The 11,923-nt window shown below is 39.2% G+C and overlaps 2 long non-coding RNA genes across 2 annotated transcripts in view; one reads left to right on the plus strand and one right to left on the minus strand.

The window, feature by feature from the left end:
• The first annotated feature begins 1,393 nt into the window (after window positions 1-1,393).
• Window positions 1,394-3,230, plus strand: LOC107709419 (uncharacterized). Its single transcript, XR_001636498.1, has 3 exons — window positions 1,394-1,465; window positions 1,606-1,913; window positions 2,472-3,230. It is a non-coding gene; the product is annotated as an uncharacterized LOC107709419 (long non-coding RNA).
• LOC107709420 (uncharacterized) overlaps window positions 1,795-11,923 on the minus strand; it is an 11,465-nt gene continuing 1,336 nt past the window's right edge. The window contains exons 2-3 of the long non-coding RNA XR_001636499.1: window positions 3,998-4,170; window positions 1,795-1,843 (exon numbers count right to left, since the gene is read on the minus strand). This is a non-coding gene — a long non-coding RNA (uncharacterized LOC107709420). The remainder of the gene's footprint in view (window positions 1,844-3,997; window positions 4,171-11,923) is intronic.

Consider the following 11,923-nt stretch of genomic DNA (forward strand, 5'->3'; position numbering starts at 1 on the left):
AAAGTAGTTTCGCTTTCGCAACGAAACACACAGCGTCTTCACAACATGGCGGTGGCGGCAACAGCGAGAATAAAGTTACGCCTTCTTTCTTTGCGTAAACATTTGGGCGGCGTTATGCAAATCTTCCCACATCGTGATGTAGACATGTGGGGGCGTGTTTAAACGAAGCGTTTTAGGAGGGCGTGGACGAGTCTTAACTTTTATAAAGAATATCTCTTTGGGTTTGAGACTTTAGTCTTTGCAACTTTAGGGATCTTATCTATTCACAAACAGCTTGTAACACTTCAAAGAGAAAGGAAAATTTGAAATCCCATCATATGACCCCTTTAATGTAAATCGTGCCGGCATTTGTCTTTAAATCTAACAGTTCCCATTTTCATATATAACCTAAGGATTCATCGGAAATCGAGAAGCCTATAAATTACACGAAACAATCAAGTTCCTTAAATCAGCACTTGAGTTCCCTAAAGGCTTGTTCCATACTGTCGTTTGACATTCTCTGTCAAGTTTTTCCCTTTCAACACATATGTACTGACAACGTACACTGTGATTTTCTCATTGAAAAACGGCTGCGAGCACCTATGAAAAGCTTCAGAATTGTATTTCCCCACATCATTTATTTTCTTTGGGCTGCCGAGTCTTTCTCCCATGCTTCATGCTCTGGCTGCGGTGAGCTGAGAGAGAACAGGACACGCCTAAAAAACCCTAAAGTGTCTCTGGTGGCCGGTGTCAGTTGTGCACAGAGATTGTGGTCCTTGGCCCCGACCCAAGGATTAGGTGTTCCAGGCAAGAGAGATTTCTTGGCCCTTGCCAATCCCCAAGAGTGCTTTGGGAATTGTGTGTTTGTGTATGTGCTTTTCCCTCCTCCCTTCCTACCTCCTCTGCACTTGAGCTTTACGCCATCTTCCTCCTCCTCCTCCTCAAAATGCCCACGATAGCACATGGATGGCATAATCAGGGCCTGCCCTGGCTGGGTGGGTTTAAAAAGACTGACAAAATGTAGCTTGGATTGTGAAGGGGGACAAATCTAGTAATATAGTCAAACAGAGTGGGAGAGCGAGAAATGGGGGAGAGAGATAGTGAGCAGTCGAATAAGTGAACGGTGGGGGATCTTGGGCAAAGGAGGTAAGACAGGATATGAAAACAATGGACTCATTGTAGAGAGATGATAGAGGGATGAGAAGGAGATCGGTGGAACACAGCACCATCTACAGGCTGATAGAGAGCACCATCAGATGATCGCAGGAGGACGGCCAGAAGTGGGTGGGATGGCGTTTCCTTTTATGAGTGGATATCAAATGTGATTGGGAAGAATAAATGAATTCATTGTAGTGATACGGGTGAAATCGCTTTGATAAGAGATGGATTACGTTGGTTTTATAGTTGCAACACGAGAAAGAGTGAGTCACTTTGAAACCCTCTTTGACGTGTTTCCACATGAAAGGCTTCGACAAACAAGAGAGAGGTGACCTATAGTGACAAAATGCATTCTTCTCCATTTCCTGCATTTTTACGGGCTGCTCTTGAATTTCAAATGGAACAGTTGTATGAATGCCAGCTCCGACGCTTCCGCTCTGCTCCCAAGTCTCTCTTTCTGTTCTCCAGGTGACCGTTTTGTAGCCCCACCACCTTTCCTGTGCCAAAAATGCCAACTGTAACAACAAAGAGTGGCAGATGCCAAGGGAATCCCAGACGAATGACCTCAGTGAAGCCGGCCTACCAAAGAGAAGCAAATATTTACCCTGCGTGTTTGAACCCATGGCGTGGTGCCACGGCTGCCCCTCAGAGCGCATACCGGCCCGATAGTCTTACTCGTCCTCCAACTTTGCTCCCTGGGTACACCCTATATGACGCCAGAAAAATCTTTTCGATTTTCAACCATCGCATCATAGAGCGGAACATGACAGAAAGGGGTATGTTTAAGAGATATTAAAGGAATATTTCAGTTTCAATACTACTTAAGTTCAATCATAATGATCAAAAATGTATTGACGCTTCTCTCTTTTTCTTTAAAAATCAAAAATCTGGATTATACATAAAATTGTAAAAAGCTCCCCACTGAAATATTAAAGACACAAGATATAAACAATATGCATGTTAATGTGATTTTAAGTGATTCATTATTTTCTATGTAAATTTAAATGTAATTATAAACCCTACAATGCTGTAAAAATGTTTTTAAAAAATATACAGCTCAAACATATGTTTTAAGAGAAGACTTTAAAAAGACATAAAATAAGCTTCACATTTCTGCTTTTAAACCCTAAATTCTGCCCTATTCACTTCTCTTGTAAGTGTCTCTACCACATTTTTGTGATAATCAACATTATGCCAAAATAGAGAATGGAGAACCCAGTATATTCCTTTATTTCTCCTTTTCTTATTTTTCTTTAATTTTTATCAAACTATTTTTTTTTTTTTTTCAAACTTTAAGTCTTCTTATTACCAGTGCTGTCTCTTATTCCATTCAGGTCCAGCACATCCCAGAGCTCAGCCGCCCTGAGACCGAAGTCTCCTTACGGGACACTGACTTCAAAGTCCATTTTGGAAGGACTGATCTGAAGAATGCGAACCGGTCTCTGATAACCAACAGAGCAGTCGGGATCAGTGAAGAAGCCACCAAATGAGATCTCTTGGGCATCAAACACACACAATACATAAAATATGTGCATATCATATTAATGTGCTGTTCTATTCTTCTGTTGAGGTGAAGCTGGTTGGAATATGCTGGCTGTCTTGACTGTGCATGATTTACTCGATAGTAAACGGTTTTACATGGAAAGCATATATTGGCTCTAGTTTTGCTCGACTCTTTGACTCAGACTCTCCTCTCTGAAGAATTTGCAGGTCATACCAGGATGCAAAACTGCACATCTGACCCACCTGTGCACTCCATGACCCCATAACCCATCATCCTCCATCAGATTAGCATGTCCACTCCAAGAAATGAGCGCTCAAATCAGCATTTAATCCCTCAGGAGAACAACATTAACTGCAGTGCGGTACAATATAGAACAGATGTGCAAGATCTTAACCTGGGACAAGAAAATGCCATGATGCTATGTGTCAGCCATCATTTAAAAAATATATATACATATACAGTATATACACACATATACATATATCAGACTTAATCTGATAAAAGGGCTCAGAATAGGTGCGGTGCAAATTGAGAAACTCTGAAAAACTTTCAAATGTCTGTCTGCATTAGGCTACTGTCCTTTAATCTGACTCCCACCATATTGGATTGTAATCCCTGTGTCCTGTATGAGCAATCATCAACTACGTGATGGGGAAGGGGAGGTTATGAGGCAAAATGGAGATGCGAACAATGTGTTAAGCCCTGTCAAAAAAAATAAATTTGAGGATTGCAGTGGATATGGAATCAATCACTAGAGCTACTGACTTTATGGCTCTACTAAGCTCGTTCTACTAGATAGACAGGTGTTTTTTTTTTTTTTTTGAGAACAGCGATCCAGGGTGAAATGTTTGAAAAATTCTTCAATGGTAAACAAAAAGTAACTTTTTTCCTGAAATATTCCACATCAAGCTCCATGTCGAAAATGCATGACTCCAGGAGTTGGCATGCGGCAGCAGTTCCAGCCTGCTAAGCCCACGCCATCTCTAAAGACCCTTAAACCAAAGCAAACGTTTCAACAACATTTCCATCCATTCCTGCTCTAACAGTACGTGATGAGAGCAGGTTAAAGCTGTAAGCCATCAAAGTCTGCCGAGCACCGTGCCCTGTTTGAAACTCATCTGGATCCCCCATAAACACTCGGCTGCTAATTGGCTGCACATGTGGCGCTGAGTGCATTTTTGCATGCGTTAGTGTGTGTGCCGCAGCGTGTTAGAATGTGCATGCGTGTGTTGGCATAAAACATGGCTTATCAGTCTGATCAAAGACAGCCTTTCCTTAAACTGTCTGCAATATGAAAGGCATACAAAGGCAGGAATAGCTTCATGGTAAATATCTGATCCGGAGAGTAATTGGTACCTGTCTCGGAGATCTGGCTCTTTGATCGACACTCCTTTCCTCTTTCGTAGTTTAAATGTGGAAATATATTTATTGGTGGCTCCCCCACATCCGATCATCGTGCGCCATCTGGGCAGGGTGCTAAAAGATGCTCGCCACCAAACGTGCTCTCTGAGCTCCCGAAACTGTCCTCGCTTCTTGCCACACAGCATATGAGAAATACCAGAGAAGAATGGCATACAATTTAATTATTAGAAAGGAAAACTGTTTAAAAGTTATAATTTTTATTATAACAGGGCACTGAGAAGCACATAATTAAAAAAATAAATAAATAAAAAAAAATTAAATTACTTGCTTCAGATGACTACTTTTATAGATGATCTATTGTTGCACAAGCAAATATCGCTACTAGTGTTGCCAATAATAAAGAATGAATAATAAAAAAAAAATTGCATTAATCGCATATGTAATTATTTAAAGAAGGAGTATGCACCTCTGCCTCCTCTCCATATACACGGTCTGAGATATATATATATATATACACACAAAACCTACACAACATTCATGATACATACATGTTTGAGGTACATGAATGCCGATAGCTGGAGCTGTGCAAAGTATGGACTTGCATTACAGCTGTACTTCAAGCTTGAATTACTTCAACGATAGGAAAATCCCTTATGGAATTTATGTTATGATTAAATGCATTATTTTTTCAACAAATTATTTAAATAATAAATAAGAAATTGACAGCACTGATTGCCATGTCATACAATTTCATGTAGCAGAGAACACTTATCCCAAAATAAATCTAAGGCATAACACAATAACATAAAAGCTCATAATTCTATGAGCACCTATAACTAAAACATCTGTAAATATCGTACATTTGAGTGTGTGTTCAAGTACAATACGTCCCTTCAGTAGATCCATGAAAAACATGTAAATGCATCCTGTTTGAATGATTAATACAACGACACTGCAAGCCAGTTAAACATAAGTGAACCTTCTGAGATCATGTGACTAACACGGTGTCTTGCTGGGACAGGGTTGACAGAGTCATGACATTTCACCCCAGTGCATCACTGTGTTGTCTGTCATTTTGAACATGACTGAATGACGGCTATTTACATGCCCTAAGGGACAGTATTGTCTGGCAGGGGCCAGATCACATGCGCAAGGTCCACTGAATTGAACGCCTGTTCTAAAGGGGAATTTCTGCCACTGTAGAATCCTTTCAAAAACAACATCCATAAACTCATACTTGCCTCTAAATAAAGTCATAAACTGATATGTCAGTAGGTTTAGAATAGGCATAAGGGATTGTTTGGTTATTTTGTTGCTTTTTTGCTGAAAAAGGCAATTTTATAGAAATTCTATAATTACATATTCACACGAAATGCACACTGAGATGCTTAAAAGAGTTTACCCCAAACCACCAAGTTGTTTAGCTGTGCAGTTACTATAGGTAAAATTAAAAAAAGGTATTTTATGGTTGCTGGGGCCAAATGCTACTCTAAACAAAACCATTGCTCTTAGGTATGTATCATATCGCCACATTAAATAACCATTGGTGCACAGGCAGTGTATTGACAGCATGCAGGCCAACACAACCTCAAATGTCACCTATAAGACCATAAGCCACTTTAGGGATTTCAGTGATGCGATAGATCACATATCATAATCAAACAGAGTCTGGATGTGATTACAAAAGAGCCAAAGGCCTCAAGAAATCCTTCTGTCCTCTCAATAACAAAAGGATTGCTTTTTCTCCCGCTAGCTGGCCACGTTCTGTTTCACGACAGAAACAGCGCCACAAAAATGTCTTTAATAGCCTTATCAGTCTGCTTGGAAAACACAGGCCCCAGATTCTCGCTCCGTACACCAGAAATGTTGCCCTTCAAATGCTTAGAGAGTCTGGAGTTATTTAGCTCTGGTCCCCAATTCCAGGCCCGTGCCAAACCCAGAGTAGCATTGGAGGATTGTGTTTAAGAGCTGGCACAGGATAGCTCGGATACTTGTGTGCAAAGACACTGCCAGAGGGAGGGTGCCAAGAGGGCCCATCTCATCTCCAAGCTGTAAGCAACTGGAAAGTTTCAACAATTGTAGCGTTACATTTTGTCTTGGACTGGGATATTTTGATGTTCTGCGCATTTTATTTCTTGCATTGAAATCACCTGAACAAAGCTAAAGGTTCATAATTAATGCAAATAATATTTGTGTTGCAAATTGTCTACATATTTTAACTAAACAAATACAAGTAGAAGAATAGAAATTAAAGAAAAACATTGACAGTAGTTAATGATAGTTATCATTAACATGCAATCAAAGACGACACAATCGACCTCAAAGCTCCTTCGCTGATTTCTACTGGAATATATCATTGCTTGATCTATGCAAGTTCTATTACCTCCAATGTATATCAGATGGAGAGGAAATAAAAAGGATTCACAGGCTGAAGTGATGCGTCCCATCCAGCTTTTTGCTAACGGGAGTCTACGAATCGGAGGCAAGTGGTGGCGAAGCGGGGCTGTGAACCTCTCATTTGCAAGAGCACAGAAGTGTGTGGCTTAGGAAAATGACTGTAATAGCAAACATGTGTGCCATATGTAACATGTTAGTAAAGTTGGGGGGTCTTTTCAGAGTGGAAATCTTGATAGTTGCTGATAAGAGCCCTTTCTTAATTTAGTTGACTATACAGGAGGAAACTACTACATGTACACACAAGCACTAGACTAGACAGATGAAGCAGGGTGGGGGTTGCTTTATGACTTTTACTTTTATACAACAGCCCACAATTCTTTGATATCGCTTTTACAAAACAGTTCAATGAACATTAAGTCAGTTTTGAGTAGATTACGTGTTAATTATTCCCAGTTCCCTCCTTAGCTCCGCCAATATAAATAAATGGACCCACTTTATATTAAGTGGCCTTAACAACTATGTACTTACATTTAAATTAATAATTTCTATCCCACCTCAATAGCAGCAAAAGTGTTTTGCAATACAATATGAACACAATAAGTACATTGTACTTAATTTTTGATGTAAGTACATAGTAGTTAAGGCCACTTAATATAAAGTGGGGCCAAATAAATAATTCCAAACAAAGCCTAGCAGAACACCAAGCTACACAACAGAGGTGTTTTTCATTCAAGAATGATTCAGTGTTCTGAAAAAAAATTAATAAATAACTGTTGGATGATTCAGTCGCTTATACTGGTTCTCTCAATGACTCCCTCACAAAGACAACCGAATGAATCGATCAGAATTTTGAATTAATCAATTAAATTAACGATTCAGTGACTCGTTTTGTTCTCGAGGAAATAGGCGTTTGAATGAATCCGTTCAATAAATGACTAGGACAGTCTTACTGCCACCTACTGGCGAGACCTGAAAAAGTCACCAAAGCAATAATAATCGACTGGAGAAAATTACAAGAAATATAAGATTTAAAAGTTAAACAAAGATGTTTGAACTACAAATTAACTGGAAATTAGTTTATCACAATATGTAATCCGTGATAAAATTATATTTGTATGTTAAGTTCTGTAGCATATATCGTTGTAGAAGTGTGCATCCAGATGAGAGTTTGTTATGCAACGTCTTTAGAAAGTATTAGCCTGCTGCAGTTTAGGAATTTTTTCTATCACACATGCTGCAAGTAATATATATATATCATTTTGATTCTAAATTTGCGCATTTAATATGTAAATATATGTCTGATTTTAATGTTAGCTCTGAATAATATCTACACAAATCTATTTTTTTCTTCACAGCGCATATACAAGTATGGCATAGGTCAACAGCCAATTCAGTGAAGTTCAGAACCCTATAAGTAAATAAGAACCTCAATGTCAGATTCATCCTTTGAGTTTCATTATAACGGCAGACTTGCTATTTATTGTCAGTTTCTCAGCAGTAGCAGCTCTAAACTAACATGGTTCATTGTGTGTTCATCTACAACTTGAAGCCTCCATTCTTCCAAAAAAAAAAAAAAAAAAAAAAAAAAAGAAGGAGAGAGAGGATGCCACAAGGACACCAGCACGCTGGTTTGAACGGATGTGTGTTATTGCTAAGAGACCACTGGCCGAAGCCAAAACCCCTTCCTTCCTTCCGACCAGCCTTAGCAGAGAACAGCTTAAGCTGCAATGAATTAAGAAAATGAGAACCGGAAAATTGCACTTTTAATTTTCTGACCTTGTTCCATTTCCTGCGCTAATGTCCAAGCGCTCTGGGAGCCACATCCCTCCTTTGTTTTTATGACTTTTATAGACAACACTCCACCATGTAAACCCCTATTTTCAATACAGAGCCTTACAATAAACATTTTGTTTTCAGTTTGGATCGATGTGTCTGGGTTTCCTCTGATCACGGGGTTTCCAGCAGAGAAAGGAGAAGTGGCTCAAATAAAAACTTGAGGGACATCATGGAGATTTTGGCAGATTTTTGATCACCATAACAATATGATTTTAATGTGGCAGAATATCCCCATGGGCCATTATAGCCTGTAGTGAAACCCCATTGAGCTGTTCAAAAAGTGAAAGGAAGTATGCCAAAGCAGAAAGTTCTCAGAAATCACACAAACAGATATTTGATCAAAATGAGTGATTTTTATCAGAGGTGACGATAGAAATGTATATTTTTTACATCTATGTTATTCTCATGAATCCCATTGCAATCATTTTATAAAGCCCATTTTGTTCATTGGATTTTGGGGGATTGGCAGGTGCAATTTGTGAAACTGTATGAGACAGAAATCGCTCAAAGGCAGCTTAAATTGGCCAAGTTTCACTGGCTCCCCAGCGCTGTTATTACCGAGAATATACATTGCTTGAATCACCATTAGTCAACAGCTGGCTTACTGCATTTAAACCAACCGAACGGACGTCTCATGAGAAAAGGAAACCGTGTCAACAACAGCAGTCACGTGCAGTACTAAGTGATGACATTCTATGGCTGTGGGGTACGTGGAGGCCTTATTAAATCACAATATTTTTCATCATAGCTTTACTTTTGTATTCAAACTTTTTTTTTTTGAGCATTTCTTGTTTGTACTGCAGAATCCTCAATGGAAAAACAAGTCAGTACCCCGCGCAGAACAATAACTTATTTGATTTCAATAAGAGTGTTGATGTTAAGCCGGCTCTTTATTTGTAGCGTACTATTTAGTGTAGTGTGTGAAAAAGAAAAGGGGAATACTGCATAACTGTCTTGCGTTAGTGTTTGGATGTAAGCCACTCTGTTTTTGCTCCATGCAGAGATTCATCGCGCCCTCAAGGAGCCTTATTTAGCGTACAGATGCATCTCATCTGCTGGGTCTTAGAAGCCATGCCACATGGGAGGACACAAATTTGTTTTAAGTAGGAATTTAAATACACACATAAAGAAAACTCTCAGTGCTCAAAAAAAGCGACCGCTGCCCTGTTTAAAGTCACACTCCACCGCAGACAATGGCGCATATGAGCGATTTGGCAGTTCTGTATTGTTTGTGGCAGCAGAGTAAAGTAATTTATCTAAGATAACCTAAGGAGACCTCATTTAGTAGTGCTGAATTGACCATTCAGTCTTATCACAGACCTTTCTGAGATGTTCGTATAGTCTTTCTGTTTTATCCGAGTTTAAGTATCACAACTCATTGTGTCCTTGTCTGATTTAATTAGTTGGCACTTTATTTGTGAGTTAAATGACCATCTCTTGCTCTTTTCAAATATGAAATGACATTGTGACAAGATAGCGATTCAAATCTGCCTCTCATTGTGTCCTGCTCCTAGGGACACTGCAGAATAAATCTGAATAAATTAAGCAGATAAATGAATATTCATAATAAGTTGCAGTTAATCTTTCTCTGCCTTCAGAGGTAAAATGATTGCGAATGACATGCCGTAGATACCAACGCAACTTTTTAAAGTTGATATAGATTAATTTACTGTTGCATTTGAATAACGAACTGTAAGATGACCCTAGCTTGGGCCTTATTTCTACATGTGGAAACTCCTTGCAGGTTAAGTATCCTAACTCAGAGCTTTGTAGAAAAAAAGTTTTCAACTTGAACTCAGACATGAAGAGAAATTATACGTTGTTTACTCAATGTTCAATAAAATGATCACTTAATAAAAAGTGGAAAAAAAAAATGGTTTTGTTCCGTGTTCTTGCTGTGCAAGCTTAAATTAAGCGCATATATATATACAGTGTTGGGCAAGTTACTTCCAAAATGTAATACATTATATATTACTTTCTGTCTGTCTATATATATATATATATATATATATATGTATGTGTGTGTGTGATTTGTATTATTTTTAGCATACTGATAAAAATGTGCATATTCAGACAGTTCTTATATTATTTAAACATTTTATTTTGTTTTTATTAATCCAATAAAGAACAAATGCTTTCACTAGAATTGTAGCAAATTCAACCAAAAAGCCTTAAACAGCAAAGGGATTTTTGTAACTTATGCCGAATTCACACTGCACGATTTTCAAAGTCGTCAGATCACACTGCACGAGTATCTGGGGTAGCATTCAGTTGCTGCTGTGTTCACATTGCACAATGGATCGGCGACAGGAGGTTACACACTGCATGACTTTACAATAGGAAGAATCGCAGACAACGCTGTCTGGTCCGCAAACTACGTTTTACAACCAAATGCATGCAAGTGACAAGGAAATAACGCAAGATCACACGTGAGATAAGAGTTCTCGCGTGAGACTGGAAATGTTATTAAAATACAAATGGTCGACTAAACTGTCCTCCATTTCTTGGGTCCAAATAAACAGAGAAGGAGCCCTTCTCGGAACCGAAGACATGCTTGCTGATATTGTGGTCTATAACTCCTCTCATAAGCTCTCTCATTGGCTGTAGGTAATCGCCAATGTATTTTTCAGTCAGAACTCATTTCACAGCAGGATTTTGAATCGCCGACAGATACATTCTCTCAGATCGCGTCTTTGATAATTCACACTGCGTGAATGAGAACCGATTTGCCTCTGATTTCAGATATTTGACGGAGATTTCGCAAAACCTGTGGGCGAGTGAAAATCAGGGCTAAAATCGTGCAGAGTGAACTCTGCCTTAGAAAAAGTGGGGGGGAAAGAGAGAGAGATTGATCGAATGAGATCTGACCTTTGACCCTTTGCTGCTTCTCTAGGTTATAAAGTGACTGAGCATTACAGCAGCTCATTCTTAAAGGGCTCGTAGGAAGGACACACTGCGTCTGTGGTGAACAGCCCTCTGGTAGAGCGTTTCTGCGCGAGAAAGCTTGAGGACGCATCTGAAGTGCTTTGATAAAGTGCTTTGAGAGAAAATGAACTCCCTCATGGATTTAATGACATCAAAGAGTAAGTCTCTGGCATCGTACTAAATTCAGACCAAACTCATTGAGAAAGAGAGGGAAATTGAGCCTTGATTATCACAGCTTTTGTGTGACATTGAAAAGACTAAGAAGGCCAAGGGAGGAAGGGGATAAGAAAAACCCACTTGTCCTCTCTCAAACCAGCCTACAGAAGAGAAAGAGAAGAGCTGTTTGAGGATAGTGTGCTGCCTAGTCGTCAGAGCACTACACGGTTCTGAAACAGAAACTTTTCTGCCCATTGGACACAGCTTTTATAAGCATATATGAGGGACAAAACAAAACCCGGAGTAATAAGTAGCCCGCACAGTGGCCATTATTTATTAAGAAAAAATAAAAATATCAAATTCCTTGATGCATTATTTCTATGTGATCACCGCATTCACACTGGTGTTTTTAAAGTCAAACCAAACTGTGACATGTTTACAATACGGGCCTTTTAGTAACTTTCTTGTCGCAGTATAAATCTCTTTTCAGACGCTTCGTTAGATTCTTCTGGGTTTCATAGCAACAGAAATAATAGAGTTTGCGAGCACAATGGGTCTGACATCAGTACCTTGTCACAACAATTCTTACTTCATGAGGGGGGGGGG

Source organism: Sinocyclocheilus rhinocerous, unplaced genomic scaffold (genome assembly GCF_001515625.1).
Source record: "Sinocyclocheilus rhinocerous isolate Xijiao unplaced genomic scaffold, SAMN03320098_v1.1 scaffold416, whole genome shotgun sequence".
Classification (NCBI taxonomy): domain Eukaryota; kingdom Metazoa; phylum Chordata; class Actinopteri; order Cypriniformes; family Cyprinidae; genus Sinocyclocheilus; species Sinocyclocheilus rhinocerous.